This window comes from Archocentrus centrarchus, chromosome 6, assembly GCF_007364275.1.
Source record: "Archocentrus centrarchus isolate MPI-CPG fArcCen1 chromosome 6, fArcCen1, whole genome shotgun sequence".
Lineage (NCBI taxonomy): Eukaryota > Metazoa > Chordata > Actinopteri > Cichliformes > Cichlidae > Archocentrus > Archocentrus centrarchus.
In genome coordinates, this window is record NC_044351.1 from 28,761,118 (window position 1) to 28,787,792 (window position 26,675).

At 40.5% G+C, this 26,675-nt stretch overlaps 1 protein-coding gene across 4 annotated transcripts in view; it reads right to left on the minus strand.

Moving 5' to 3' along the window:
* The window catches only part of tspan9a (tetraspanin 9a), a 187,592-nt gene that overhangs the window by 125,865 nt on the left and 35,052 nt on the right, over positions 1 to 26,675 (minus strand). For 2 of the 4 annotated variants that reach the window (XM_030730900.1, XM_030730898.1), the window contains exon 2: positions 13,718 to 13,783. The exons of 1 other annotated variant lie outside the window; for it this stretch is intronic. The gene's annotated coding sequence lies outside the window, so the exon portion shown is untranslated. Of the gene's footprint in view, positions 1 to 13,717; positions 13,784 to 14,511; positions 14,584 to 26,675 lie in introns of those variants that run through there. One more of the 4 variants, XM_030730899.1, reaches the window with a different exon arrangement.

Consider the following 26,675-nt stretch of genomic DNA (forward strand, 5'->3'; position numbering starts at 1 on the left):
CACAAGCCAAATGGCGGTGTTATATGAAAGAAGAAAGTTATAAGTCCACCTGGAAAACTGCACTTCATAATTTGAAAAATCACCCCCTCCCAACTTCCCCCACAAAGAAATCACAGTGGATTTATCATGGCCAGCTGTGGTTTCAATTCCAATTTATGTGGCAGCTTGTGGCAATGTGGGGTACACACATGTACACCAAACCAAGAGGAAAGTCTGAAACCAACGAACTGGCTGTCCTTCTTATGCCTCTTTCACTTCTCATTCCATTTTTCCATTCCTCTTTAATATCCCTTTAATAAGTCTTTCCTGCCCTGTCTTTCTCCAGCTCTAAGGGTGCATGAATTTAAACAAATGTATCTGTGTGCATGGTGCTTTGACCAGGCGCAGGAGGAGATAGAAGAACACTGATGTGTTGTGCACTGGAGAGATGGAGCAGTGGCTTTGGAACAGTGGCTTCATCATAAATCTAAATAACAAAATATCCCATAAAGAATGCTAAACACATGACTAACACTGATTGCAGAGCACGGAAATCACTTTAGATGCATCGTAAATCAAATATTACAGGCAAGGTGAGGCCGCAGTGAACTGCAAGCACCAGATTCTTGTGACATATGTGCTCAGTAATGCATAGGTGCTTGTAGTCCGCTTATGTGGAGGAACGGAGGATTGTTGTCAGAAGGAGATAATAACTTTGCTTCCACTTCAATGTCATAACACTGTAATCCTCTTAAGGCTTGGATAGTAGATGATCTTCAAAGGAAACCTTGCTAAGGACAAGCACCATACCTTAGCCCCATCACAGTTTTCTCTCTAATGGAGGCAGAAGAGAAATAAAAACACACAAAACATAATTCACATGTTCTGTACTATAAACATATGGACACTGTAGCAGCTAATGGGCAGCAAGAGAAAACACTAAGCAAACATATCCCCAAGCATAATCTCCCTTTCCTAAACAGAGTGAAAATCCTTGTAGCTGAAAGAGCCTCACAGACACCCATGAGTAGAGCTTGGAAGAGAGTCTTTGAGACTGTGTAGGCCAACATCAGACATTAGATAGGGATATACCACATCCTGAGGAAACACACCCATATTCTATATGATGATGATATCCAGTGCCAGCAGAGGTTCTATCCCCAGTCCTGCCTTTTTTAACCATAACCACAGTTAGTTTCTAGCCATGGCTTAAAGACGTTGCCTTACTTTTGGAGTGTTTAAAAAGATAAATCAATAAAAATATAATTATTTGTAGACATTCAACAGCCAATTTGCCAACCATACAGAAGGTAGCTGTAAGCCAGCAAAAAGCAGGCATACCAACCATCTGTACTGGAGTGCTTCTGCATGTTCTGGTAGCTCAGCCGCCGACTCCTTTCATAATTTATCAGGATCATATTTAGCCTCAGGATAACAGTGATTTTTTTTTTTTTTTTTTTTTGCACAAGATTATAAACTTGCAACGCCTGCAGATTCATCTTTGCATCCATTTGTGCAGTATGGGTATGCAACAGATGTGTTTTTCAAATGATGGTGTAGGCAATATCTTTGACTCCTAAATTTCTCCTGGCTTTCTTTCTAAACACACTTTAACCATTTCTTTGTCATAACCACTCCCTTGGGGCAGCACTGTTGCCTCACAGCAAGAAAGTCCTGGGTTCAAATCCACCATCTGGCTGGGGTCTTTCTGTATGGTTTGCATGTTTTCTCCAGGTACTCTGGCTTCCTCCCATAGTCCAAAGAGATGCACTTAGAGAGGTTATGTAATATGGTGATTCTAAATTGCCCATAGGTGTGAATGTGAGTGTGGATGGTCTCTGCAGTGGCCCTGTGACAGACTGGCGACCTGTTCAGGGTGTACACCCTGCCTCTTGCCCTATGTCAGCTGAGATTGGCTTCAGTCCCCATGCAACCCTGAACTGGATAAGCGAAAGAAAATGGATGGATAGATTGATGGATGGAACCATTACCTTCGTCCAGCCTTAACCTAAGCATAACTGTCTTCACTATATAATACAGAAAGTAAGAATTTAAAAACAAAACAAACAAACAAAAAAATTACTTAATGTGAAAATAGATTCTTGTCTGCCAATAGATTTGATAGATATTAAACATGGATTGGGAAACTTCATGATGAGGTCTTCTACGCATAACAGCACTCAGTATACAGATTTTCATTTGCCTGCTTGATTTAAATACAACTATTACAGTAACCAGGTCAGCCTCCTTTTGTCACAGACTGGTACTGAGGTGAAAGGTTGACTCTGATCTCAGATGATCCCTGGCATTAGTGGTGATATTCAACAGCATCACTAAAAACAACCCATCTGTCTGTCTGCATGGGCTATACGCAGCCCTCTGGGATTCAGAGCACGATAGCTTCAAATCTACCAGCGCCCCCCCACTTATACCGCCAACACACACACACACACACACACACACACACACACACACACACACACACACACACACACACACACACACACACACACACACACACACACACACCACATACAAAGACAGTTCCAAAGCAGGGAGAGATTAACCAGCCTTAGACCTATAACACTACATAATCCGTTGTTTAAAAGAATTTCAGCATATCAAATCAGGACAGTGTCAACATTCTCTCCAGGATGGCATTTCAGAAAAAAGAATCAACAAGATTATATCAGCTAAACTGAATATTACATTTAGATACAATGATGATGCTTGTGCCAGCAAAAGGATAAATATATGAATATGGTTTCTATTGTCAAAAGATTAGGGTGGATATGACAATCAGGAAAAGGAAAGGAAACAGGGAGGAAAAGGAACAAGGAGTAAAGCTTTTTAACGTAGACTGGCCCACAGCTACATCTTACAGAGAAGTGACATGAATCATATTGTGAAGGATGAATTGTCACATGTTCTGAGGCACAGACACACACAAATACACGCACATGCCATTAGGGCTTGACAGAGAGCACGTCTACAGAAAAAAAAAAATACCCTGGCTCATTGGACTGAAATCTCACATTAATCCTTACTCACCCTTCCAGCCATTAAACACCACTCTGCATCACACACGTGCAACACACGCACACACAAACACACACAGACACTATGGCGGCTGCCCTATCACCTCACCATGGCGACAAAGAACTGTTTAGACACTATGAAATTTCCCCTCTCTCCTCTTTCACAAACACACACAGCTACTACACTGTATTATCACATACGGCTGTACAGAAAGTCAAACAAAGTCCTTTGTGCCACATTGAAAGCGACTTTCAATGTGGCACAAAGGAATGCATGAGCACATAAGCAGTCATCATTACAGTATTAAAAACACTGTTTCTAAATGATCCATTAGGACTGAAAACATCAACACACATTTGGACAAATGGGGAACAGGCTGCACTCATTTGGAAGATCTGATGACATCCCCCTCCAATTCTCTTGTTTTGCTGCATAGGGTTTTGGTGCTGATAGTGACTCTAGTTCCAATGTGAGCGGATGTTATACCAACTGCAACTAATTAAGTTTTCAGATACAATCTCTCAGTTGCCTGGCTCTGAAAATACTTGATAGATTAGGTCTTGAGATATAATTTGTGCTTAAGAGAAGTGGGATAAAACTAAGCAAGAGAGATTTTCACTTTTTTACTAAAATTTAAATTAGCCTCTTTCAAGCACTTGCTTTTGTCATTTCTTTTAAACTAATGGGCTGATCTGCATGCTTCAGTATCAAGATTAATTGCTTTAGAAAAGGCTTCTAAAAACTGGTCTCTACTTAACCCACACACTTTAGTTTTTTGGGTTTTTTTTTTTTTTAAACCACAAATACATTTTCATAAACAAGCACATTATAAAACTAAATTGTGATAAAGTGTGCAAATCACACCCAGAGATAGTGGTAGAAATATCTTTTGTTTCACACTGTTTGATGTCTTCCCCCAAAAAAGCTTGTGTGAGTTTAAAAATAATGTCATAAAGGTATATTGAAGAAGAAGAAGAAGAAGAAACAGCCTTTATTGTCCCACAGAGGGGAAATTTGGGTGTAACAGCAGCCGCAGTTATTATAAATATAAGTAAAAATATAATAATTCACACTAAGAAAAGAATATAAATATATATAAAATCAACAAACAATATTAACCTTAATACTACTAATAATAACACTATATACAATGTACATGATGTGCCTGTGTGTTGAACCTTAACAGGCCGGACTATTTACAGTATATTATATATTATCCTACATTGTGTAGGTTATTGTGGTTTTTGTTGGGAGCAGTGATGATTATAAAGTCTTACAGCTGCTGGGAGGAAGGATCTACGGTAACGCTCCTTTGTGCATTTAGGATGCAGCAGTCTGTCACTGAAGATGCTCTCCAGCTCAGCAACAGTTTCATGCATGGGATGGGAGACCTTGTCCATCAGTGATGTTATTTTGGTCAGAGTCCTTCTGTCTCCCACCACCTGCACTGAGTCGAGAGGACATCCTAGGACAGAGCTGGCTTTCCTGATGAGCTTGTCTATCTTCTTCCTCTCAGCTGTAGATAAGCTGCTGCTCCAACATACTGCTGCATAGAAGATGGCTGATGCCACCACAGAGTCATAGAAGGTCTTCAGGAGTGTCCCCTGCACTCCAAAAGACCTCAGCCTTCTCAGCAGGTAGAGTCTGCTCTGACCCTTCCTGTAGAGCGCATCAGTGTTATGAGTCCAGTCCAGTTTATTGTTTAGGTGAACACCCAGGTACTTATAAGAGTCCACTATCTCAATGTCCACTCCCTGGATGTTCACCGGTGTCCGTGTGGTGGGTCTGCGCCTGCGGAAATCCACCACCAGCTCCTTGGTTTTAGCGGCGTTGATCAGGAGGTGGTTCCGCTGGCACCAGTCCACAAAGTCCTGAGTCCACTGTCTGTACTCTGAGTCATCCTCACCTGTGATGAGGCCAACTATGGCAGAGTCGTCAGAGAACTTCTGCAGATGGCAGCGTGGGGAGTTGATGGAGAAGTCTGCAGTGTAGAGGGTGAAGAGGAACGGTGCCAGCACAGTTCCCTGTGGGGCCCCCGTACTGCAGACCAGCCTGTCAGAGACACAGCCCTGTGTCCTCACATACTGTGGGCGGTCAGTGAGGTAGTCCAGTATCCACTCGGAGATGTGGTGGTCCACTCCTGACAGTTCCAGCTTGTCTCTCAGAAGTCCTGGCTGGATGGTGTTAAAAGCACTGGAGAAATCAAAGAACATGATCCTCACAGTGCTTCCAGGCTTCTCCAGGTGGGTCAGAGCTCGGTGCAGGAGGTAGATGATGGCGTCATCCACCCCGATGCCAGGCCGGTAGGCGAACTGCAGCGGGTCCAACGAAGACGACACCATGAGGCGTAGATGGTTGAGGACCAGCCTCTCGAGGGTCTTCATTAGATGCGATGTCAGGGCTACCGGCCTGTAGCTGCTAAGATCCTTTGGATGTTTGGTCTTTGGTACCGGTACCACACAGGAGGTCTTCCACAGTTGTGGTACTTTCCCCAGCTTCAAGCTCAGGTTGAACATGTATCCCATGATGCCACACAGCTGATCTGCGCAGCACCTCAGGAGCCTGGAGCTGATGCCGTCTGGACCTGCAGCCTTTCGCACCTTGATCTTACGTAGCTCCTTCCTCACATGATGAGTTGAGAGGGACAAGATGGAGGTGGGGGGTGGGGGTTGTGAGATGGAGTCCTCAGAAGTGAAGGGGGTGGGTGATGGCTGAGAGCTGAGAGGTGTGAGGTCCCAAGAAGAAGAAAGGTTGGCAGTCATTAAAGATGGTGGGGCTGACAGCAGGGGGGACTGGGCTGGGGGAGGGGTGGGTGGCTGGTCAAACCTGTTAAAGAACTGGTTCAGGTTGTTAACCCACTCTAAGTCTCCCACAATCCTAGGGCTTGGTTTGTGGCCTGAAATTGAGTTCAAACTCCTCCAAACCCCACTGATGTTGCTCTGCTGTAGCTGGTCCTCCATCTTCTTCCTGTAGATGTTTTTTCCATCCCTGATTTTCCTTCTCAGATCCTTCTGCACGGCTCTCAGCTCCTCCTTATTTCCTGATCTAAAGGCTCTCTTCTTCTCCTTCAGGAGAGCCTTTATTTCGGAGTTGATCCAGGGTTTGTTGTTTGAAAAACACCGTACCCTCCTGGTGGGCACAGTGTTTTCCACGCAGAAATTTATGTACTCAGTGATGCAGTCCGTGATGCTGTCGATGTCCTCCCCATGAGGGGCACAAAGCTCTTCCCACACAGTGGAGCTAAAGCAGTCTCTCAGAGCTTCTTCAGTCTCCTCAGACCATTTCTTCACTGTGTGTGTCACAACTGGTTCTCTTATTGTGCTCTTCAATCAATGCTCATGCATGTCTGTAACAAATAAGGCTATTTGTGTCATCTGTGTTGATCCCTCAGTGGTTACAGAAGCTCTTGCAAAATGTTCTAGCTCATGTCAGGTTTGTTTTCAGTCAATATCTCCCTGCGAGAAATGGTTTTGATTCAGTAACTCAGTGTGTAAAATGTGTTATTTACTTCAAAATAAACTGACCTTTTGTTATTAGTCTCTTTTTCGCGAAAGCACAGATGCTATCTGGTAGAATTATTTGCAGACACCCGGCGCATTCTTTATTACAGCTAATTAGATGATTAGATACACCAGCAGGAAGCATGAATTATAGGCTGCCACTGCTTGGAAAGAAGATGACATGTAAACTGAAGTAGGTGCAAAGAGTATAAAATATAAACTGCATGCAATTATAGGCATGGGGGCTAATGCACATTCAGTTGTCTTGTGAAGTGTTATTAAGATGGTGTATACAGTAGGAATATATTGAATTACTGTATACAGCCACATCCATCACTTGAAGAATCATTTACATGAGAAATGGAAAACAATGACTCATACAAAAACACCCTAATTTTCCAAAATTGAACTAAAAATCAACAGATCAAAACACAAAACAGATCCTTTGTTTTTAATCCAAAACTCACTATTAAAAATTTTTTGGTGTGTGTCGATACCAATGTTTCAAATACACTACGTGGACCACCTGCACATTACACGTACAGGAAATGTTCGGCCATGGAAACCCATCCTATGAAGCCCCCAGCACACAGTTTCCATGCTGATATTAATGCCACAGGAGGTTTGGAACTCGGCTGTTACTGAGTCAGTAACAGCATTAGTGAATTTGTCCCTCAACACTTGGCGGCACCTTACTGTAACTTTCAGTGGTCTGCATTGCTGTGGTTCTAAGATACTTTCACCTTGCAATAATATCACTTATACTTGATTGTGGAATATCTACTGTAGAAAGGAAGAAATTTCCCAGTGGAATCGTATTATATTACCACACTCGACTTCAGTGAGCTCTTCAGGGTATATTGGTTCATAATTGACACCACGACACTAAAAAATGTGATGTTAAGGATCCCAAAACATGATGAATGTTTGCTGAAATTTTAGAAGTGATATGGATTGGGTCTCGAGTAATTCAGAGACACTGAACGGACTTCATTCCTTGGCTGTTTTAGTTTGGAATAAAATTGAATGTGAATGTGTTGACCTTCCAGCCAATCAGACTTTATAAACAGTGACTTCCAGACTATTTAAAATAATTTCTTCATTAAAAATAAAGTGTCTTGAGGTCAACTAAAACACAACCTTTATCTTTTCTATGTGATTCCTTGTAATGCGCCATCAGAACAGCTTACGAAAATGAAAGCGACTGTGCAAAGACAACAACATTCCTCCTTTAAAAACTGATTTACATTCATCAACACAGCCCAGTACAAAATGCACAATGACGGTGCACAGACAGGTCATTTATCCATTAAATAGGATAAAAAGGTAACAGATAAACAAATACAAATGAGCCTCTGTCTATCCATTATCGGCACTCCTGCTTTACGAGTTGCAGCAGCTCCCACACTTTTAGGTTCATGTCATGAAACGTTTAAACTGAAGGCACACAGAGACCCATCAGCGTGCTAAATGTGTGGTGGGAACAGATTTAGAAGATTTAGAGTAATGGAATAATCACTGTGAAGGAGCACGGTGGAGCGGAGTCATGCAAGACTAGTTGTGGCGACCTTGGATTTCGTCAATACAATCAGCTGTGTTTTTCTCTTACAAAACAAAACCCACACAGAGCTTGGTGTCTTTCAGACAATTTAAAATCAAACCTAATCTGAGTCATGATTATAATGGATAGATTTTATACCAGAGGCAAGTGAACAGAATAACACGGAGAGAGCCCCAAAAAAAAAAAAAAAAAAAGAATTTAGGAAAAGATCAAAACAGCATAGGGACTTAAGGTCTTATGAAAGAAAAGGGCACAAAAATGAGCTTAACACACATCCTTATCTCACAAGTGATATTGTAACCTTTGAAGTAATTTTAAAGTCATTATGAGCAGAGCAGTGATATCTTCCACACATAATTATGGTTTATTATTTGTCCCTAGGGCAATAAGTAAATGTGTATTACGTGTATACGTGGCTGTTGATGTGCATGTAAATTAGTCGAGGTGTATGAGTGCTGTATTCTGAGTGTTGTGTAATTGTGTTGTCACTTCGGTGAGACAGAGACACAGTGTGGAATGTGCAGGGATAAAGCATGTGGGTGGTTGTGAAGGTGAAAAGGTCAGGGGCTTAGGCTTGTCTTCACCCACGGGTCCTAAAAGAGGATCTATTTGTCTCAATCAACAGAGACTGTGGAGGAGTGAATACAGGGCAGCCTTACCACATGAGAACACAGCTGAAGAAATGGCAGCATGCACACACTGTAACTTTCATATCTTTTATTTCACAATTTTAGCCTCTTGCTGCCTTTCTTCTCTCACTGGCTCACCCCCCCCCCCCCCCCCCTTCCCCTTGCCTTTCTATCTTTGAGTGGGATTTGTGATCTAAGATCAGTACGGCTGTAATGCCCTTCTCAGTGACTGACAGATGATACAGCCTGGCCTTTGGACTCCTGTTGGAATGGCTGCAGATCAATACTCTAGCTGGCAGCCTGTCAGCATTCACAGAGCAATGTGTACACACACACACACGCACACACACACTCTCTCACGTGCAAGGATAGCATCAAAGCCTATCTGAGTCGATTGGCATTTGCAGGAACAGGACCTGGATATTTGCAACACAGCAGGAGGGGACATTCCTAGGATACTGCAGTTCCTGGCTTACACGAGCAGCATGGCTACAGGATGACGACATTATGGAATCCTGCTCACAGATTTCCGTGGCTCTGTTGGCTGGTTATATTAAGCAGTCTGGATAGACAAACCAGCTGACTGACTGAACAAAGTAAACAGGTTGAAAAAACAATGAGGAAAATTGTGTATCTGTTTGTATGACAGGGTGGCCTTTTGACCTCTGTGACTGGAATCTTAGTGTAGTGTTTACACATTTGCTTGGCAAACGTTGGTGGTTTGATTCCAGTCGGAGACACAAATACCTTCAGGGTTGCATCAGGAAGAGAATCTCACATGTGGGACCCCATTATGACAAGGGAGAAAAGTAGCTTTAATTTGTGACTGACCTACCTCAGCTTTAAGGTTTTAGCTAAGAATGAATTCACAAAAGTGTATCATGTACAGTCATGGCCGAAAATGTTGGCACCCCTGAAAAATTTCCAGAAAATGAAGTATTTCTCCCAGAAAATGATTGCCATCACACATTTTCATTTCCTTTGTGTGTATTGGAAAAACAAAAAACAAACAAACAAAAAAACCCCCCAAAATCCATTTAATTTCATGCTCAAAAATTGACAAAATTGTTGGCACCTTTTCAAAATTGTGGGTAAAAAAAAAAAAAAAAAGCTTTGTTTCAAGCATTTAATGCTTGTTTAAACTCACCTGTGGCAAGTAACAGGTGCGGGCAATATAACAATCACACAAGAAACCAGATTAAAACGGATAGAAGTGGACTCAATCTTTGCATTGTGTGTCTGTGTGTGCCACACTAAACATGGAGAACAGAAAAAGGAGAAGAGAACTGTCTGAGGACTTGAGAACCAAAATTGTGGAAAAATATCAACAATCTCAAGGTTACAAGTCCATCTCCAGAGATCTTGATGTTCCTTTGTCCACAGTGAGCAACATAATCAAGAAGTTTTCAGCCCACGGCACTGTAGCTAATCTCCCTGGATGTGGACGGAAGAGAAAAACTGATGAAAGGTTGTAACGCAGGACCCAATCAAGTTCTAAAGAAATTAAAGCCATCCTGCAGGCTCAGGGTGCATCAGTGTCAGCGCGAACTATCCGTCGACATTTGAATGAAAGGAAACGCTATGACAGAAGACCCAGGAGGGCCCCACTGCTGACACAGAGACATAAAAAAAGCTAGACTGCAGTTTGCCAAAATGTACATGAGTAAGCAAAAAATTCTTCTGTGACAATGTCTTGTGGACAGATGAGACCAAGATAGAGCTTTTTGCTAAAGCACATCATTCTACTGTTTACCAAAAACAGAACAAGGCCTACAAAGAAAAGAACACAGTACAGTCAAATATGGTGGAGGTTCAAAGATGTTTTGGGGTTGTTTTGCTGCCTCTGGTACTGGATTCCTTGACTGTGTGAAAGGCATCATGAAATCTGAAGATTACCAAAGGGTTCTGGTCGCAATGTAGGGCCCAGTGTCAGAAAGCTGGGTTTGCGTCCAAGGTCACGGGTCTTCCAGCAGGACAATGACCCCAAAAATACTTCAAAAAGCACAAAAAAAATGGATGAAAACAAAGCACTGGAGAGCTCTGAAGTGGCCAGCAATGATTGCAAATCTAAATCCCATTGAACACCTGTGGAGAGATCTTAAAATTGCTGTTGGGAGAAAGCACCCTTCAAATATAAGAGACCTGGAGCAGTTTGCAAAAGAAGAATGGTCCAAAATTCCAGTTGAGAGGTGTAAGAAGCTTGTTGATGGTTATAGGAAGCGGTTGATTTCCAAAGGGTTTCCAACCAAATATTAAGTTGTAATTTTGTCCGGCCCATTTTTGGAGTTTAGCGTGAAATTATATGGACTTTGGATTTTTCCCCCTTTTTTTTGTGTGTGTGTTTTTCCAACATACACAAAGGAAATGAACATCTGCAAAACAAAACATGTGTGATTGCAATAATTTTCTGGGAAAAATACTTCATTTTCTGGAAAATTTTCAGAGGTGCCAACATTTTCGGCCATGACTGTAAATAACATTAGTACATAAACACACAATCTGTCATAGCGGGCGGTGTGATCGGCACAGATGGATCCAGATGCAGGACTCTGTAAACAAACCTAACTTAAAAAGTGTTTATTGAGTAACAAAAACTAAAATACAAAAAAAGCCAGGCAAGGAGCATAATCCACAATGAGACGAGACAAGACAAGAACACACCACCATGACAAACTCAACAATGCAACAACAAGCAGAGGAAACACAGGACTTAAATACAGGAAGGTTGACAAGGGAAGAGGAAACAACTGGGAACACAGGTGAACCAAATACACTAATGAGTGAGGGGAAGCAAAACAGAACATAACACACAAGGACCAGAAGACTATCACAATAAAACAGGAAGTGCAAACCAGACAGAAATGCAGACTTGACATAAGAATCCAAGACACAGACTAAACACTAAACACTAGGGAATACGGGGAAACTAGGAATCAAAACACAACCATGAACAGAAACAAAAGAAACTCAAAGGAAAACATGATTCAAAAAAACAAATCATAAACCAAAACGCTGGGTCAAAGGACCCAGGACCATGACACAATCTTAATCTCACTTTAGCATTAGTTTGTCTATATGTGTTAGTTTAATGCAATTTAAAAGTTTTTTATTTTTGCTTTTTTACTGCTAAAAAATATTTAAAAAATGATATTATTAGGACACAGGCGTGTAACATCACCTGTCAGGTGAAAACTAAAGCAAAGTTCAAATTTACAGTGTTTTCCATTTATATTCATGCAGCAGAGTAGATCATTATATTGCATTAAAACAAGTATCTACTGTATAACACTACATACAAGCACACGTGCAAACAGTTGCACATACATAAAAAAAAAATTTTTTTAAAAAATCACAATTTCATATTAAACGGAGACTCTCGGTGAGTTAAAGAAAATAGCTCATCCTATCCAAATATATACAGTGACTCTCTGCTCATGTACACCATCCTTCTAAACAGAACCAGTGTGCACTGACCTATGCAAATAAACTGTGTCCAAGAGAGTCTGGATTACCATCTTTCTATTGTGCATTGCATCACTGATCCTTACTATATAAATAAATATGAGAGATGTATAAATAATGCAGTCACAAATTTGACAGTCAGAATAGCACTGACACTCCCTGCACTCAACTTGTCTGCTACCTTGCCATGATGTATTGTCTCCCACTACTATGGCAGAGTCAATCAATAGCCAATTAAAGGCATAAGGTCTCTGGTGGCCACCAGTATATGTGGCGCTGTTTGGCTATGGAAATAAATATGTAAATGGTTGACTGGCAGAATATCAAGTTGGTATGTTTCTCTCTCTCTCTCGTGCGCGCTCGCCCACCCACAGACACACACACACACGCACACAGAACAACACTACTCCAGTATTTTAACTAAGGTGCAAACCTACTAGTGGTCATAGGCGTCCAAAGGAGTAGTTCACCTCAGGAATGGAAGGTTGTGTGCTCTCCCTGTTCATCAACATATAACTTAGCTGCATAGCTGCAGGGCACATCATTGAGTCCCACACTCTCTCTTTCGCGCTCACACACACACACACACACACACACACTCTTCTGTATATACAATACAATAATAATGGATGGTAGTTCTATGAAATATATACACATCCTTGTGGTAATGGAAACACTTCTAGAAACAATCTGAGGATGTGTCAGAGTACAGAGCAGCGTTACATTAGAATAAAGCTGTCTCCCACTCACTAGTCACAAACATATAAACATATGTGATCAAAGACCCTGCTGAATGCAAAGCCAGGAGCAGGATGCTTAGACTTCTGGGTAACAGATGCACTGTCTGGGGAGAACGTGATGTGAAACCCACAAAACTTTGACCCTTCGAATCCAAAACCTCCATGAATGAACTCCTGCCGGGGAACTTTACACCTCGATATTGGATCTCCTTAACACTCATCCCCTTGCATGAATAGCACTGCAACCTCCTTCACTTTCTGCCCATTTCTGTGTCTCTGTCACTCTATATTCCTCCTTCTGCCACCACAGGTGCCACTGAAGAGCCTAATAGTTCAACTCATCTTTGATCTCAAGGCACAAGTTATCTGTTGCCCAGCTAATTTTAGTTAACCCCTTTTAAACCTGGCTTCTCTTTGAAGTAAGGGTGCCATGCAGTAAGGAGTCATCAGTGCAGCCCCTTCAGTTACACACAGAGGGATTCAATCTCACAGCTATCAATTTCTACTGTAATCTGGACAAGATTATCCACCTTGCTACATCTGGATCCTAATCAAACTTGGGCACAGAGAAATTACAAGTGCAAGTGTGTGAAATTAAAGAAATGGTAGAATTATTGTGAGGTAAAATGCTTTTGCATCCAAAGGGGGTTTATTGAATAAACAGAATATTACATGGGCAATGTTTTAAAAAAAAAAAAAAAGGAGAGCTACTGAAACCACCTGGGAAATTAGAAACTCTCCATTTGATTTTGCTGCAATCTTAACAGATTGTCATAGTAGATGGAAGAGAGGTGTTACAGGTCTTACCTTTCCTAGGAGGGTGAGAATTAGGAAGGGAGACAGACTGTGCTGCTGGCTGGGCAGGTCAACTATCTGTAAAAGAAATACAAATGGAGACTCGGGCTGTGAGTGAGTCAAGCTTGTATTCCCTACCTCCTTTACAGTCAAGCCAATAAATTGAAATGTCCCACGGAAACAAGCCAATTCGAATAATAAAACGGGTATAAAAAAAATTAGGCTTGCATCTGCCTAACTGGCCTGGAGTTGTTATTAAATCTGAAGAGCATTGACAGCTCAACCCCAGGCAGAGTGTGTTTACAGCAGGTTACTCAGCAGTACACTCAAGTTGTCACTATGTGATTTTATAGAATAGTGGACCAGCTGGCCTAAAATTCACTTAAAACAATAAAGCCCTAGGCAGGTGACCTTGAAAGATCTAACAGAGCACAGTTTCTCAATCTGAACCTCACCCTGAATGGAAGAAGCATGTCAAGGTGAGCGGACAAGTTTTTAAAGTAAAAGTGCATGTCCATGTTATCATTATGCAACTGTGCACATATGCAGCTCTGTCTATCTTTCAATGCTATGTTTGTGCACCACACTACCAAGATCAAACACATGCAGACCTGCAAAACACACAAGCACACAGAGCTGAAAAGCCAAAGCAAGGTACACAAAATATCAAAGCATTTGCTCTCCAGTGTGAATGATGGTTCTCCAGGAGCACCTTCAGGTGAGAGGAGCAGGAGGCATCTGCAGTCTGATTTAGCGCATCAGTCTCATACAGGAGGGGTCACTTTTCTCCCAGCAGGATGACTTACGAGGGCAGGGCTGCTGTTTCATTTCCATTTTTTTGAAGAATGGCAACAAACGTTTCCCTCTATATCTTGTAAAAGCTACTGCATAAGCTCGTTGAAGGACAAAGACCCTTGCTATTGCGAAAAGAATGTCTGTACGACAATATCCCGCCCTCTATGACACACATGCTCGCACGCGCACACACATGGTAAATTTCCAATTAATTCAATTTTATCTCAGTCCAAATGGGCTCAGTTTGAACACTGCACATTAAACTTTTTGCTCTGTGTTTTAAAGATAAATTTATTCTTTAACAAGCATTATACTGCCACTCTAGTTTTTCAATGAACAGAACTTTTGCAACCCCCCCCCCCAAAAAAAACCCAAACCAAAACAGACAAACAAACAAAATCCAACACAAATAACAGTATTAGCTTTAATTTAGCTATAAACACCAACTTTTCAGTTCATTGTTTTTTATTGTGTGTACTTCTATTTATGCTGTTACTATAATTTTAAGACATTTTATACTGATAGAATATCTTTTATTCCATTTGTTTCTGGGACAATTTAATGTTTAGCAAAAGTAGTTATCGTGACGCGTCTACTTTACAGCATATTTATGGGCACCGTTCCAGTTTCTGCAATAAATATTCTGATCAGTGGTGGCATACTGGGCACTGAGATCTCACACGATAAGCATACAGATGACTACAATATCAGAGGCTTTGAAAAAAGTTTTGGTGACTTACACCAATGCTGCTTAATCCTGTCTGGTCACATAGAGACTGCAACCTTTATAACATAGCCTGTTAATAAAGATCTAGTTCAATATCCCAGGATTAATTAGGGGGTAAGACAAACTTGAAAAGTCTAGCTGGAACGGAATCTAGAATTTATGGCAAAGACAGTGATTTTCAGAGCCTTATTTCATTTTAACACATTTATTGAATTACAGATTTCAAGGCAAGGACAAGATAGAATGGACTGACTTCAGGGTTTTCAATTTCTATCAAAAGATACAATGTCAAAATGCCTAAGGCCAGGAAGAGAGTGAAAAGCACTATGTGGATGAGTGGGCAGGCAGAACAGTAGAAAAAAACCCCAAAAAGAAGTCAAGTAGTGAGAGGGGAATAAGCATAATGTTAATGTGCTACTGTGGCATAAGAATGAATAAATGACAATTGAAAATTGAATACCACAGTAAAAAGTGAAAGCAGAATAAACCAAAGAGCAATGCAGCTCACAAAAATAGGCACTTTGTTCCTCCCATTAGCGAGTTGAATTAATAAGTGCTCCAGTGACGCAAATAACAAATATAATTATGTTCCATGATTACTCCTTATCATTATAAGCTTGTCTCCTTCCTGTTCCCGGGGGACTGTGGACAGCCAACTGGACAACCAACTTAAAAAAAAAAAAAAAGAAAAAAAAAGAAGAAGAAGAAGCAGGAATGCTGTCAACATTCATTTAGCAGAAAACGTGAATGGCATTCCCACATTTAGTCACGCTCAGGAGATAGATGTTGGTTTCTGGTCGTCAGGAAGCGTACAGCAAAGTTAGTTATGTTTCTATGGCTATAAACAGAGTGTAATTTGGCTTGAAATGTGATCACTCACTCCCTGTGAGTTATATTTACCATCTGTGGCCCTTTACACTGTTTGTGTATGTATGCAGCATGTGGAGCATGTGAGTACAAGTGAATATCCAAGATGTGTATCCTTCCAGCAATCGTTAAGAAAGAATATTATCTTGTGAAACATGCAGTACATGACATACTGTATTACACTGTGGACACAGCCTTTTCAGACCATTTAAACAAAATCCCTCAAGATCAGACAAGGAACAAAAACTGACCTTGGTGTTCCAACAAACAGCCCTCTGTTGTCAGGGCTGAGAAAGATCAAGAACCACACTTTTAAGTTCAGTTCAGGATTTCAGTCTAGAAGTACAATATGTAGCCTTGCAGTGAGGATCACAAAAAACAAATAACACTGCGTAAAATAAAATAAAATAAAAAAGAATGTGGAGAGTGTCGAAAACCCACTGCTGTGTTGTGTGTGGTAATGAGTTATCATTTGTCTCATGGGATGGAACACAGCCCTGCAGCTGTGGTGCATACAGAGCTCACACAGCTGTGAGTGAGGGACTGTTGGCCAGCGCTGGCACAAATCGCAAGTCAGCTGTGAATGGCTTTCCTCTCACTGAGGAAGATTAGTGTTCAAGTAATGCAGCACTGGTGGACATTATGCGACACCACTCTGGATAACAATGTTGAGGTATTTTTTTTTTTTAAAGAATTCAAATAACTGGACAATAAGCTAACGAAAGTCCAGTTGGGATGCATTTGCTAAATTTAGTGTGAAGCAGTCTGTTTTGGCTCTTTTGTGAGTTAAACTGTGCTTCAATGGATCATGCCATCCTGTATTTAACACCCTGTAAGGATTATGAGCAACATCCTGCACAAAATTTTTTCTTCCAGGCTTCATTTTTCTAAATGCATAAATTGAGACACAACAACGTTTAATCTCTGTTCCATGTGTAGGTTCACTATGGGACAGCGAAATCAAAATGACAAGACATGCAACCAAGCACATCCGGGGAAAACGAAGGCATTGCTCCTTCATTTGCAGAGCTGACAGGCCATTGATTGTTCTTTGGCTAAGCCTTGAGGCTCAAAATTCAAGTCTTGTCTGGATCTCACCGCCCTGCATGAGTCTATCTGTGTGGGAAGGTAAGGGTAAGAAATCCACTATGTACTGCAGCTGCCATACTGTTGATTCTGCCCTACAGTATGGCAACTGGACTACTGTGTATAATGTGTATAATGACTCTGGATACCTTCTTACTTCTTCAACCCCCACCATACTCCTCTTTTTGTTGTTCTTCTCTGTAGAATGTTTGCCTCTGTCTCGTCAGCTCATTTTCCTTCCTCTATCATTCCCTCACTGTGTTTCCTCCCTAGCCCATGATAAAGTTTCTCAGGCTGAAGTCTGTCCATAATAAGTGCCGGACTGGCATACGTAATCCTCCTCTATAGCATTATATGAGAGAAAACTTCACTTTCCAAATCCCCGACAGCTGCTTCACTAAGGTTGGATGCTCAGGCTCTTTTTATATTGTGGTCTTGACTCAGTCTTACCCAGTTGTGCTCTTTTTTTTTTTTTTACGCCATTGGTCACAGCAGGATGAGGCACGGAGGGTATGACACATCCATGCAGGAATGCTGAAAATGATCCAAGACAGATAGTTTTCAATAGAGGCATAAAAGCAGCTTGGATATATGAACAAACGGGGACAGCCATAAAACCTACAAAAGCACACAGGTCAAAATTAACAAGACACATCACTGATGGGGAGCTCCTCCCATGATTAATGAAATACATACTTAAAAGGTATTCACATCATATTATACTCATGTGTACAGGAATATGACTACATAATGCACCTATCCTACATAATCTGCTGATATCAATGTAATATATAACATCACTAATTGTAAGGCAACCATGTACAAAACGTAATGCCATCGTGCTGTTTATATTTGAGTAACATTGCTGACCAGTAGGTATGGCTTTAATATTTCTCAATAATAAGTCATAATTTGTACTATTTATGGCCATGAGTCATCCCTGACCAAGATGATAGACAATGCTCAGCCAATCAGAAGTTGGCATCACAGACTAATCAGTAAGGCTACAGCCTAGAACTGATGTTACTATAAACAGAACGGCTCTTTACCTAGAAATTTGGGATTCCCCAGTTTCTCACTATCTAGCTACTGGCAGCTGTTCAGTGATGTACATCAGCTGATAGATATGGTGAATCTCCACTTTCTCCATTTCAGTTAATAATGGTCAAGTAGGTCTAGCCAATCACACAGCACAATATGATCACATGATTAGGCTGAGCCAATCAGGCATGTGTTATCAGAGCATTAGCAGCCTGTATGATGTTGAATATAAATATAACCAAAGTGTACAAAGGATACTAAACATCCAGGAATATGTATACTGTATTGTGGTGTGCAACTGTGATGAGTAAAGAACATATGCCAAATTTCATGGCTCAACTCCTTGTGGTTTTGGAGTATGTACACGGGAAAGGTAAAACCTCACAGACAGATGGACAGACAGACAATATGACAACAATATCCTCCTGCTTTATATTGCACAGGAAAAAAAAAAGAAAAACAGAAAACAAGAGGGACCTCAGGCTGAAGCTAAACTTTTACAATACTTTACAATTCTTGCTCTGTACTGAACAGTATAGACTTCAAATCAGAAATCTGCATGACTAAGGCTTAAAGTACTTATCGGAGTGAACTGCTGTGTAATTCAACACACTGGGTGGCTTGGCCAAGCTCTGATTGCAGGTTGATGTATGTGAAAGTTAAGTCAGGGGGGTTACAGTGGTGGAACTGTAGGCACTGGCTGGGAGCCAAACTGTGTGGCATTGCTGAGTGATGAGTTACACGCCTGGAGATTCTGGCAGAAATTCCTGTAGAATTATAAGAGGTGGGATGGAATTCAATGGATAGCTTTGACCATGCAATTATTTTCTACAGTAACTAGTGAAAAAATGCTGTCAGCACAGGCCTACAGAGCACATCTTCAACTGAAAATGAAACATACAGGAAAAAAAACTTAGGTTGTGGCGTATTTGTAATGAACTTGTTTTCATTTAGCTTGCTGACATGCTGTCAACTTTTTTTCCCCACATTTGAGGTGAGCAGTCATCTCCTTTAATGGCTATTATTTTAACTTAAATCATATCAGCGGTTCTTTAATAGGCAGCTTAAATAACAATAACCACACCACCGCTACACTTTCTTTCCTTATGTATAATGATGTTGGCTTCAACACTGCACAACCCATGTACATCACACGCATAGAGTATGCTCTCACTGTCAGAAAGGGCCTTAGAGGTCAGCTGTGTGCCAAGGTTCGTGATGTGCTGGTAAAGAAGAGTTATGACAGCTCTGCTCCATCCCATCAGCCAGACTGTCAACTAACACAGCATCATTTATACGTAAAAGCCTCACAGTTGAACACACAACAGCACGGGTGGGCAAATTGCCGCCACAGCTATGCTACTTTACCACTCACGCTTCAAAGAGATGACTGTAGAATGGGCCACAAATTGAGCTGATATGAAGTATGAGCTACTGCCAAACATACATAATATAGCTGGTCAGAGTGATCTCTGTGTGTGTTTGTGTGTGCACACACACTGCTTCAAAAAGTCTAGGACTGAGAAAAATGGGGCCAAACAAGTTTTAAATTAAAATTCAATTAAAACTTTAAAAAGGTTTTCTTATTATAAAACATTCCCATTAAAAAAGAAGCAAAAAGCACAAAATCAAGAGGCTTTTAAATTTACTTGACTCAATAAATAAACTATTTCACAGGTGTAACTGTAAAAGTTGTCCTTCTATGAAAGTCAACACATTTTTCTTTATAATAGAGAAACTTGACCTCAAAAGGGATTTAATATTTAAGTTTCCAACTGAAAACGCAGTGCTTCATTTTGGAAACATGACACACAAAACACCAGTTAGAAGGAGAGGGAGATACTGCATGAAGACCCTTAGGCTTGCTGTGATTATCAACAGTTAGGCTCTTATTGTGAGAAAAAACAAACCCAGTCTCCAAACATTAAGGCTGACCTCTACACCCTGCAGCAAGGTTTTGCTTTATCATCAAGACAGCAAGACAGCTAGAGGTACTTAAATGCTCAGTGCTTCTGATTTTCCCTTTTTTTTTTATCCTTGGGCATGCAGGCATACCAATTGATTCATCTGCGCTGAAACGACACTGTCTTCTTAAGGCTTTAAAATTTATTTGTGTTTAGATAATGCCAGAGAAGATGTTGTTCTATTTTGTATAGGCTGCACCTAAAAGCTGTCGCTGTGGGATTTATCCCATTACACACAAACAGTCCTAAAAAAAAAAAAAAAAAACTAACGCAGCTTTGTGCTCCACTTAGGCCCAGCTTGATAGCATGAAGGATATGCCATTTTTCTTCAGTGATCAAGCAGTCAATAATTTAAGACAAAAAGATAGAGAAATCAAGTAATGTGCGTAATGTACACTTGTCCTGGGTCTGTGACCCAGTGTTTGAGTTTTGGACTCTGAGGTTCCTGAGATTCTTGGTTGCTTTATGATTGTATTTGTTTTCTTGCATATTTTCCTTCTTAGTATTTCTACTTGTGTTCTTATTTCTTAGAACTTTAGTTTAGTTAATTGTTATTCTTAGTGATCCCTGGTTTATTTAATGTTTATACGGTTTCATGTGTTTTCTCTTTGGTGTTCATAGGTTTCCTAGTTCCATTGCTTCAGTTTATTTCTCTCTCTATGTGCCTACCTCCCTTGTGTCAAGTCCCCTGTATTTAGGTCATGTCTGTGTCTTCCCCATTTAGTTGTCACTTCCTGTTTTGTTTTCCTAGTCTCCTGCTCCCTGTGTGTTGTGTTCAGGTTTGCTTCACCTTGCCTTGTTAGTGTCTTTCTGTTCACCTGTTCTCCCTGCTGTCTCCACCTCCCTCATTATCCTTTGTGTATATATTGTCTATTTTTTCTGCTTTGTGTTGTGTTGTTGTCAGCTCTCCTCACTATGTGTTTCCTAAAGCTCCTCCTCGTAGTAAGTATCCTTTCTGCATGTTATGTTCCTCGTCTGCTCCATGTTTATTTAATGTTTTCCAGCAATAAAGCTGCATTTTTGAGTTTGCATCTTTTCTCCGGAGTCTGCATATTGGGGTCCAATCTTGCTGAAACATTTGTTTATGTAGCCACTACAGTGGTATCTGGATACCTTCACAGTGAAAAAAAATATGAGAAGAACTTGGCTGACCATTGTTCTGTGGTTTTGTACATCATGAGGAAGGAGGTCCATGGTGAGCAAAAGCCAGAAGGCTCAGGAGGAGGGGCATTAGAACTTTAAAATGATGGCACTGGAGTATTGCGCTTACAACGTCATCCCCAACAGTCCTTGAAGCCGAGCAGCAATAGTTCTTTCCCTCATCACATAAATCTGCTAGTCATATGCCTGCCACTCACAATGCCAACAGAAAAGCCTGCACTTGCTCAGCGCTTCTTATTTGGGGACAACTATGACCATGAGTCACCCACAAAGCATCCTCCAGTGTGTCAGGCACCTTTTCCTTAAAACTGAGTTGGTGTCCCTCTACCCGTCTATCCCCGGAGTCAATAGGGAAATAGAACAGGGTTTTCAACCTGTTTTATGAGGAGATCATTTCTCCCTTTCACTGTCAGACTCCAGAGCACCTCAACGGGAGCAAGGAGAACCATGAAAAGAATGCAAGATGCAGGGAGCTCAGCCATCTAGATCTCTGACCTTCTTAAAAAAAAAAAGAAATTTTAACAGCAGCTGCTGAGATGCATCTGCTGCTGTCTGCACTTCACATGTTGTTCCCTTAAGGCTCCTCCACTCAAGGAAAATTCAGAGATGGTTCAGAATATTCTGCAATCTGAAGGTTGTCTTAATGCAACATAAAAGACGTATGCTGATTATTCCTCCATAATTACAGTCAGACCTGGTGTACCACAAAATCCCATGTCTTTCATGCATGGACACATTTCTTTGGATGGGAACGAATGTGACAATCTCAAATTGGTGGAGGGAGGTAGAACCACCTACCTCTCTGTTAAACTGGCTGGAGCTGTCCACGGTTCTGAAACTGTTAATGCTTGACAACATGACATAAAGGGCATACATCAACCAACTGGGCAGTGCCCACTCGGTTTGGCAGCTGCAAGCCAAGAGCCTCCTGATGTGATCTCACAAAGACCTGATTTTCATCAGAGCAGTGTACATGCTGCAAGTACAGAACTGCACAGCTGACTTGAAGTCAGTTTCCAGACTAGGGATAATGTGGTACAAATTCAGGAAGGCAGAGGTGGATCTGTTCACTTCACAAGACACTGTAATGCGTGCTGTGGTTTTCCACAACTCTCTACTTGGAATAGATGCCATCTCAGCCAGCCATAAGAAAATAGCATAGATGTAATATCAAATTTGGTGCTACAAATAATTACTGATACTTTAACCTTACTTTAAAACATATTCGTCACATCAATTTCTTATGTCACCTTTTATCTTAAGCATTTTGTGATTTAAGTTTTATAGTAACATCTCCAAGCCTTAGTATTAAATCATAACTTTTGCCTATTTTTATTTGTTTTATCTTTTTGTTATACATCCAACAGTGATTAACAGGAACAACAGTCTGCATACCTCCACCAAAAAATAATGTCTTAATAACATCAACACAGTGACCCCCAATTCTTCTTATTTGAATTTCATATATATTAAAATGATTTCATATGAGATTATTTTGCCATATCTAGAAATTATAAAGGATCCTTTAAAACATTCCTGGATCCAGGCTGTCTCGAGCAGCATTGTATCCCCTCCCCATTTCCCCCACTGGCCTCCACTCACACTGTGCTTAAGGAAATGGGTTCAAGTCTGGTTCAGTTTGTCTCAGAATCTAGACTCCTCGCTCGTGCTGGTTCTCTCTTTCAAGCACAAATGTGCATTTGAAAAGTTCTCTTTCAGAGCACAATGAGGTTCATGAATTTATTCATTTTGTAGCTTAATCTGGACAGTTCCTGGACACAGTGACACAGCATCGAACCTCCATGCCTGGCCATGATTAGCAATCACACTACACTGAACCATCCACCTCTTCAAGCATTTTTTAAATCATTTTTAAGTGCCATACAAAGCAAGTATTTTTTAACCATTTTTTTTCACACAATGCATGGTAAAGACACAGACTGTTTGTTTATATCTTGTTATGGTTCATAATATTTGGCTGTAATCTAGTGTGTTATCTGCTTGCAGAATTTGGTGTTACATTAGTGCATTAGCCCCTATTCCAGCAGCAACAGCTGTTAGAGGATATGGGATGTAGCTCATATGAAATACAAAAAGATGAAAAACCTCACTCACTGGAGGCACAACTCAGGTCATAAAGCAGAGGTGGATCTAAGAGAGCAAGAAAAAGATTGGACATACGTAAAAAAAAAAAAATAAACCCAATAGCGAGACCTCTTAGAAGACTACGCCTATACTCTGTGGCCACCCTTACAGAAAGAAACAGAATATTACTGTAGGTGTATCATTTCTATGTTACCTGGTGTCCCATGCATATTTCAGGGTCAGGGTCTAGTGATGTAAAGTCTGAAAACTGAAATGATATTTTTATAATAAATAACTTGTAAGGAAAATGCTTTGTTTTCAGGCAATTTGCATCCTACTTTTTTCTTACTTTTTGTGGTCCCAGTGTCTGAGATTAGTTTATATGTGGGAGTTAAACAAACAGATGGACTCCAAGGAGGAATGCAGAATGCAAAAGGAATGCAAAATAAATAGCACTTCAACAAAAAAAGAACAATTAAAAAACAGGAAAAAAGGCATTATATCAAGAGAAGTTTGCTGTTTAATGAAATTATGTTCAACTTCATAAATCACATTCTCTAGAGTCACTCGGGTGAATACAAACATGTTGTACATGCCTCACACACACACCATATGCTCATTTCACATTAATTATTTTCACTTATGCTGTTTTTCTTTTTAAAGCTATTGCTACTGAATGCATCCGACAAGTATATGAATATATTACAAACATTTTTTGTTTGTTTTTTTTTAACCTTTATTTATACAGGTAGTCCCGTTGAGACTCATTTGCAAGAGAGACCTGTTTCCAAAACACAATAGTTACAGAATGCTGATGACAAAATCTAAAGAGTTATCAAGGTTTAAAACCCATCTTTACCACCAACCACCCAACAGCCTGTTTTATAATGAATCTTCCATCAAGCTCTTACTTAAGCAAGTGGATAACTGGATTTTAGTTTCATGTTTCTCTGCAGCTAAGCCACCTAATGCCTGCTGTTATGTTTTCACTACTCTAATTTACTCACTTAGATAAAGACATTCAGCTGGTCACCAGCTGGTCTTCAAACCCAGAGACAAAGTGAAACCTAGCATCATCTTCATAATGTCTCAAAAGCTAGAATGAGTGGTCCTTCCTAAAAATGGGTGAATACAGGTTTGTTTGTTTTGTTTTTTGCTAAGAAGATTTCTTGGAATTAAAATATTATTGATCCTCATAATCAATTGCGTGTGAATATTGAGGGCTTCAGAGCTCATCAACACCAGAAAAAATGTCAGAGCACTAAACCTTCCCCCAAGGTCCTTGTTAAAATAAAACAACAAAAACAAAAACAAACAAACAATCTCTCAGTCCCACATCACTATTTCCAGAGGCCTGTCTAACTGTGACTCTAATACGCAAGAGAAGCTTTAGAGTCTCAGCAGTCTCATGAGAATAGATTATCACCTCAGCTGCCAGATAACAGCAGTCATCATGTACAATGATGACCAGAGGTTTGGACTGGATCCAGATTTGATGTCCCTGGTGCATGTATCAGTGCCTATGTGCCTAGGTTTTGCATGCGGATACACTTTGCCTGCATTCACCATTGTAGCCATGCCAACTTGGCCCAGCAGATTCTAGCTGTTGATCCTCAGTCCTTGTCCTACAGGAATTTCCTTCCTGATCCAGCACGCAATCAGAGGCATCTGCAATGTACACAATGCCAATTTTTTCCCTATCTACTCTAAAATGCATGCAGATATGCTACAGCATCTGTTGGGACACACTCATGCCAGCAAGGGGTGCAGCTGTGTGCCTGACAAGCTAGACATGCAAATATTCTTGGAAGCACTGTGCAAAAAGGGTTGGGTAGTGAGCAAGGGATACTGGGGCAATGTCATCTAACATGACCTATCAAAGTCCATCTAACCACTGACAAAGGGATATCATCACCAGTTGTCAGAGTTCAGAGACGGTTAAGCTGAGGTAAAGATTTCAAATGACATTTGAAAGATTCAAGGTCTGATACCGTTTCACTCAGATAGATAAATGCTATACTTTTGAAGAAGAAATTCACTTACTGATTTTTTTCCCCCAATTCATAAAGAGCTTTGATATTACAGCAAAAGACAGAGCATCTTGTTCATCCTCTGCTGAACATGCAGAGCCTGAACCACACATTTTTCTTGACTGGGTGACAGAATATGTGAAAAACAGATAAACAGATGCTAAAAGAACAACAAGAAATGCACCAGTTTGACACAAGATGTAGTATTAGCAGCTCATACCCTTCATGCTAATTTTCAGAGTCAGTCTGCTCTGAGTACTGCCATACTGGATTTATAGCTGATAAAACCTCTATTATTTCATTTCTCTTCCAGAGTTTTAAATTACGGTAATAGACAAGCTGGTGGCACAGTCTTACAGAATTAAAGCAGGGGCCGAATGAACAAGGAGGAGGGAGGTACGATAAGTGCAGACAGGGAACAGTAAGCAGCAGATGAAATATGTGCTTAGAAAACATAATTAGCAAACATGGCTGTCATATATTCCTATCCTACTGCAGTGCAGAGAACAAAGCCCTACTACAGACTGCTAAACGTAGATACAGCAGACTAAAGCAATCCTACAGTGTCTCCTCCTAATGCTCTATACATGTTCAGAGGCGATTATGCACACAGAATAGCTATAAAAGGAACTCTAATACAGTTTTTCAATAGCATTTTATAGGGCATGAGCTAAGTTGAGAGGATAAGACAACTCACATTGATCACCAGCTCTCCCAGATTTCTTTATTCCACAATGTGCATTTCTGTCATTGTGAAGATGAAAACTGTGTGTTCCAAATAAACACCAGGGGTGTCTGTGTTACCAGTCACCACAATGATCCATTTACAGCAAGCATGTTCAGGCAGATGAGATACAAAGCTAGAATTTTTTTTTTAATCAATGCCAATGCCAACATCTACAAGCCTCAATAAATTAGATATAGATAGATTCACCTCAATGTCTGGATGAACTGACTCAAGTAATAGTAGTAGTAGTAGTAAACTAGAAGTAGCAATGAATATACTCAATATTTAACCCTTAGGAGATCTTAGGGACATTTTGCGTTTTTTTTTTTTAATTTGCCTGCCATTTTGTCTGTGCTGATTGAACATAACTCAAACTTGCCAAAGGTTAATCATTTTCAACAAATTTTAGAACTGTCAAATCAGTTTTTAAAAATAGCCTAAATTAGCTTAGCAATTCAAAAAGTCACACTCGTTATCCTAGGGACAC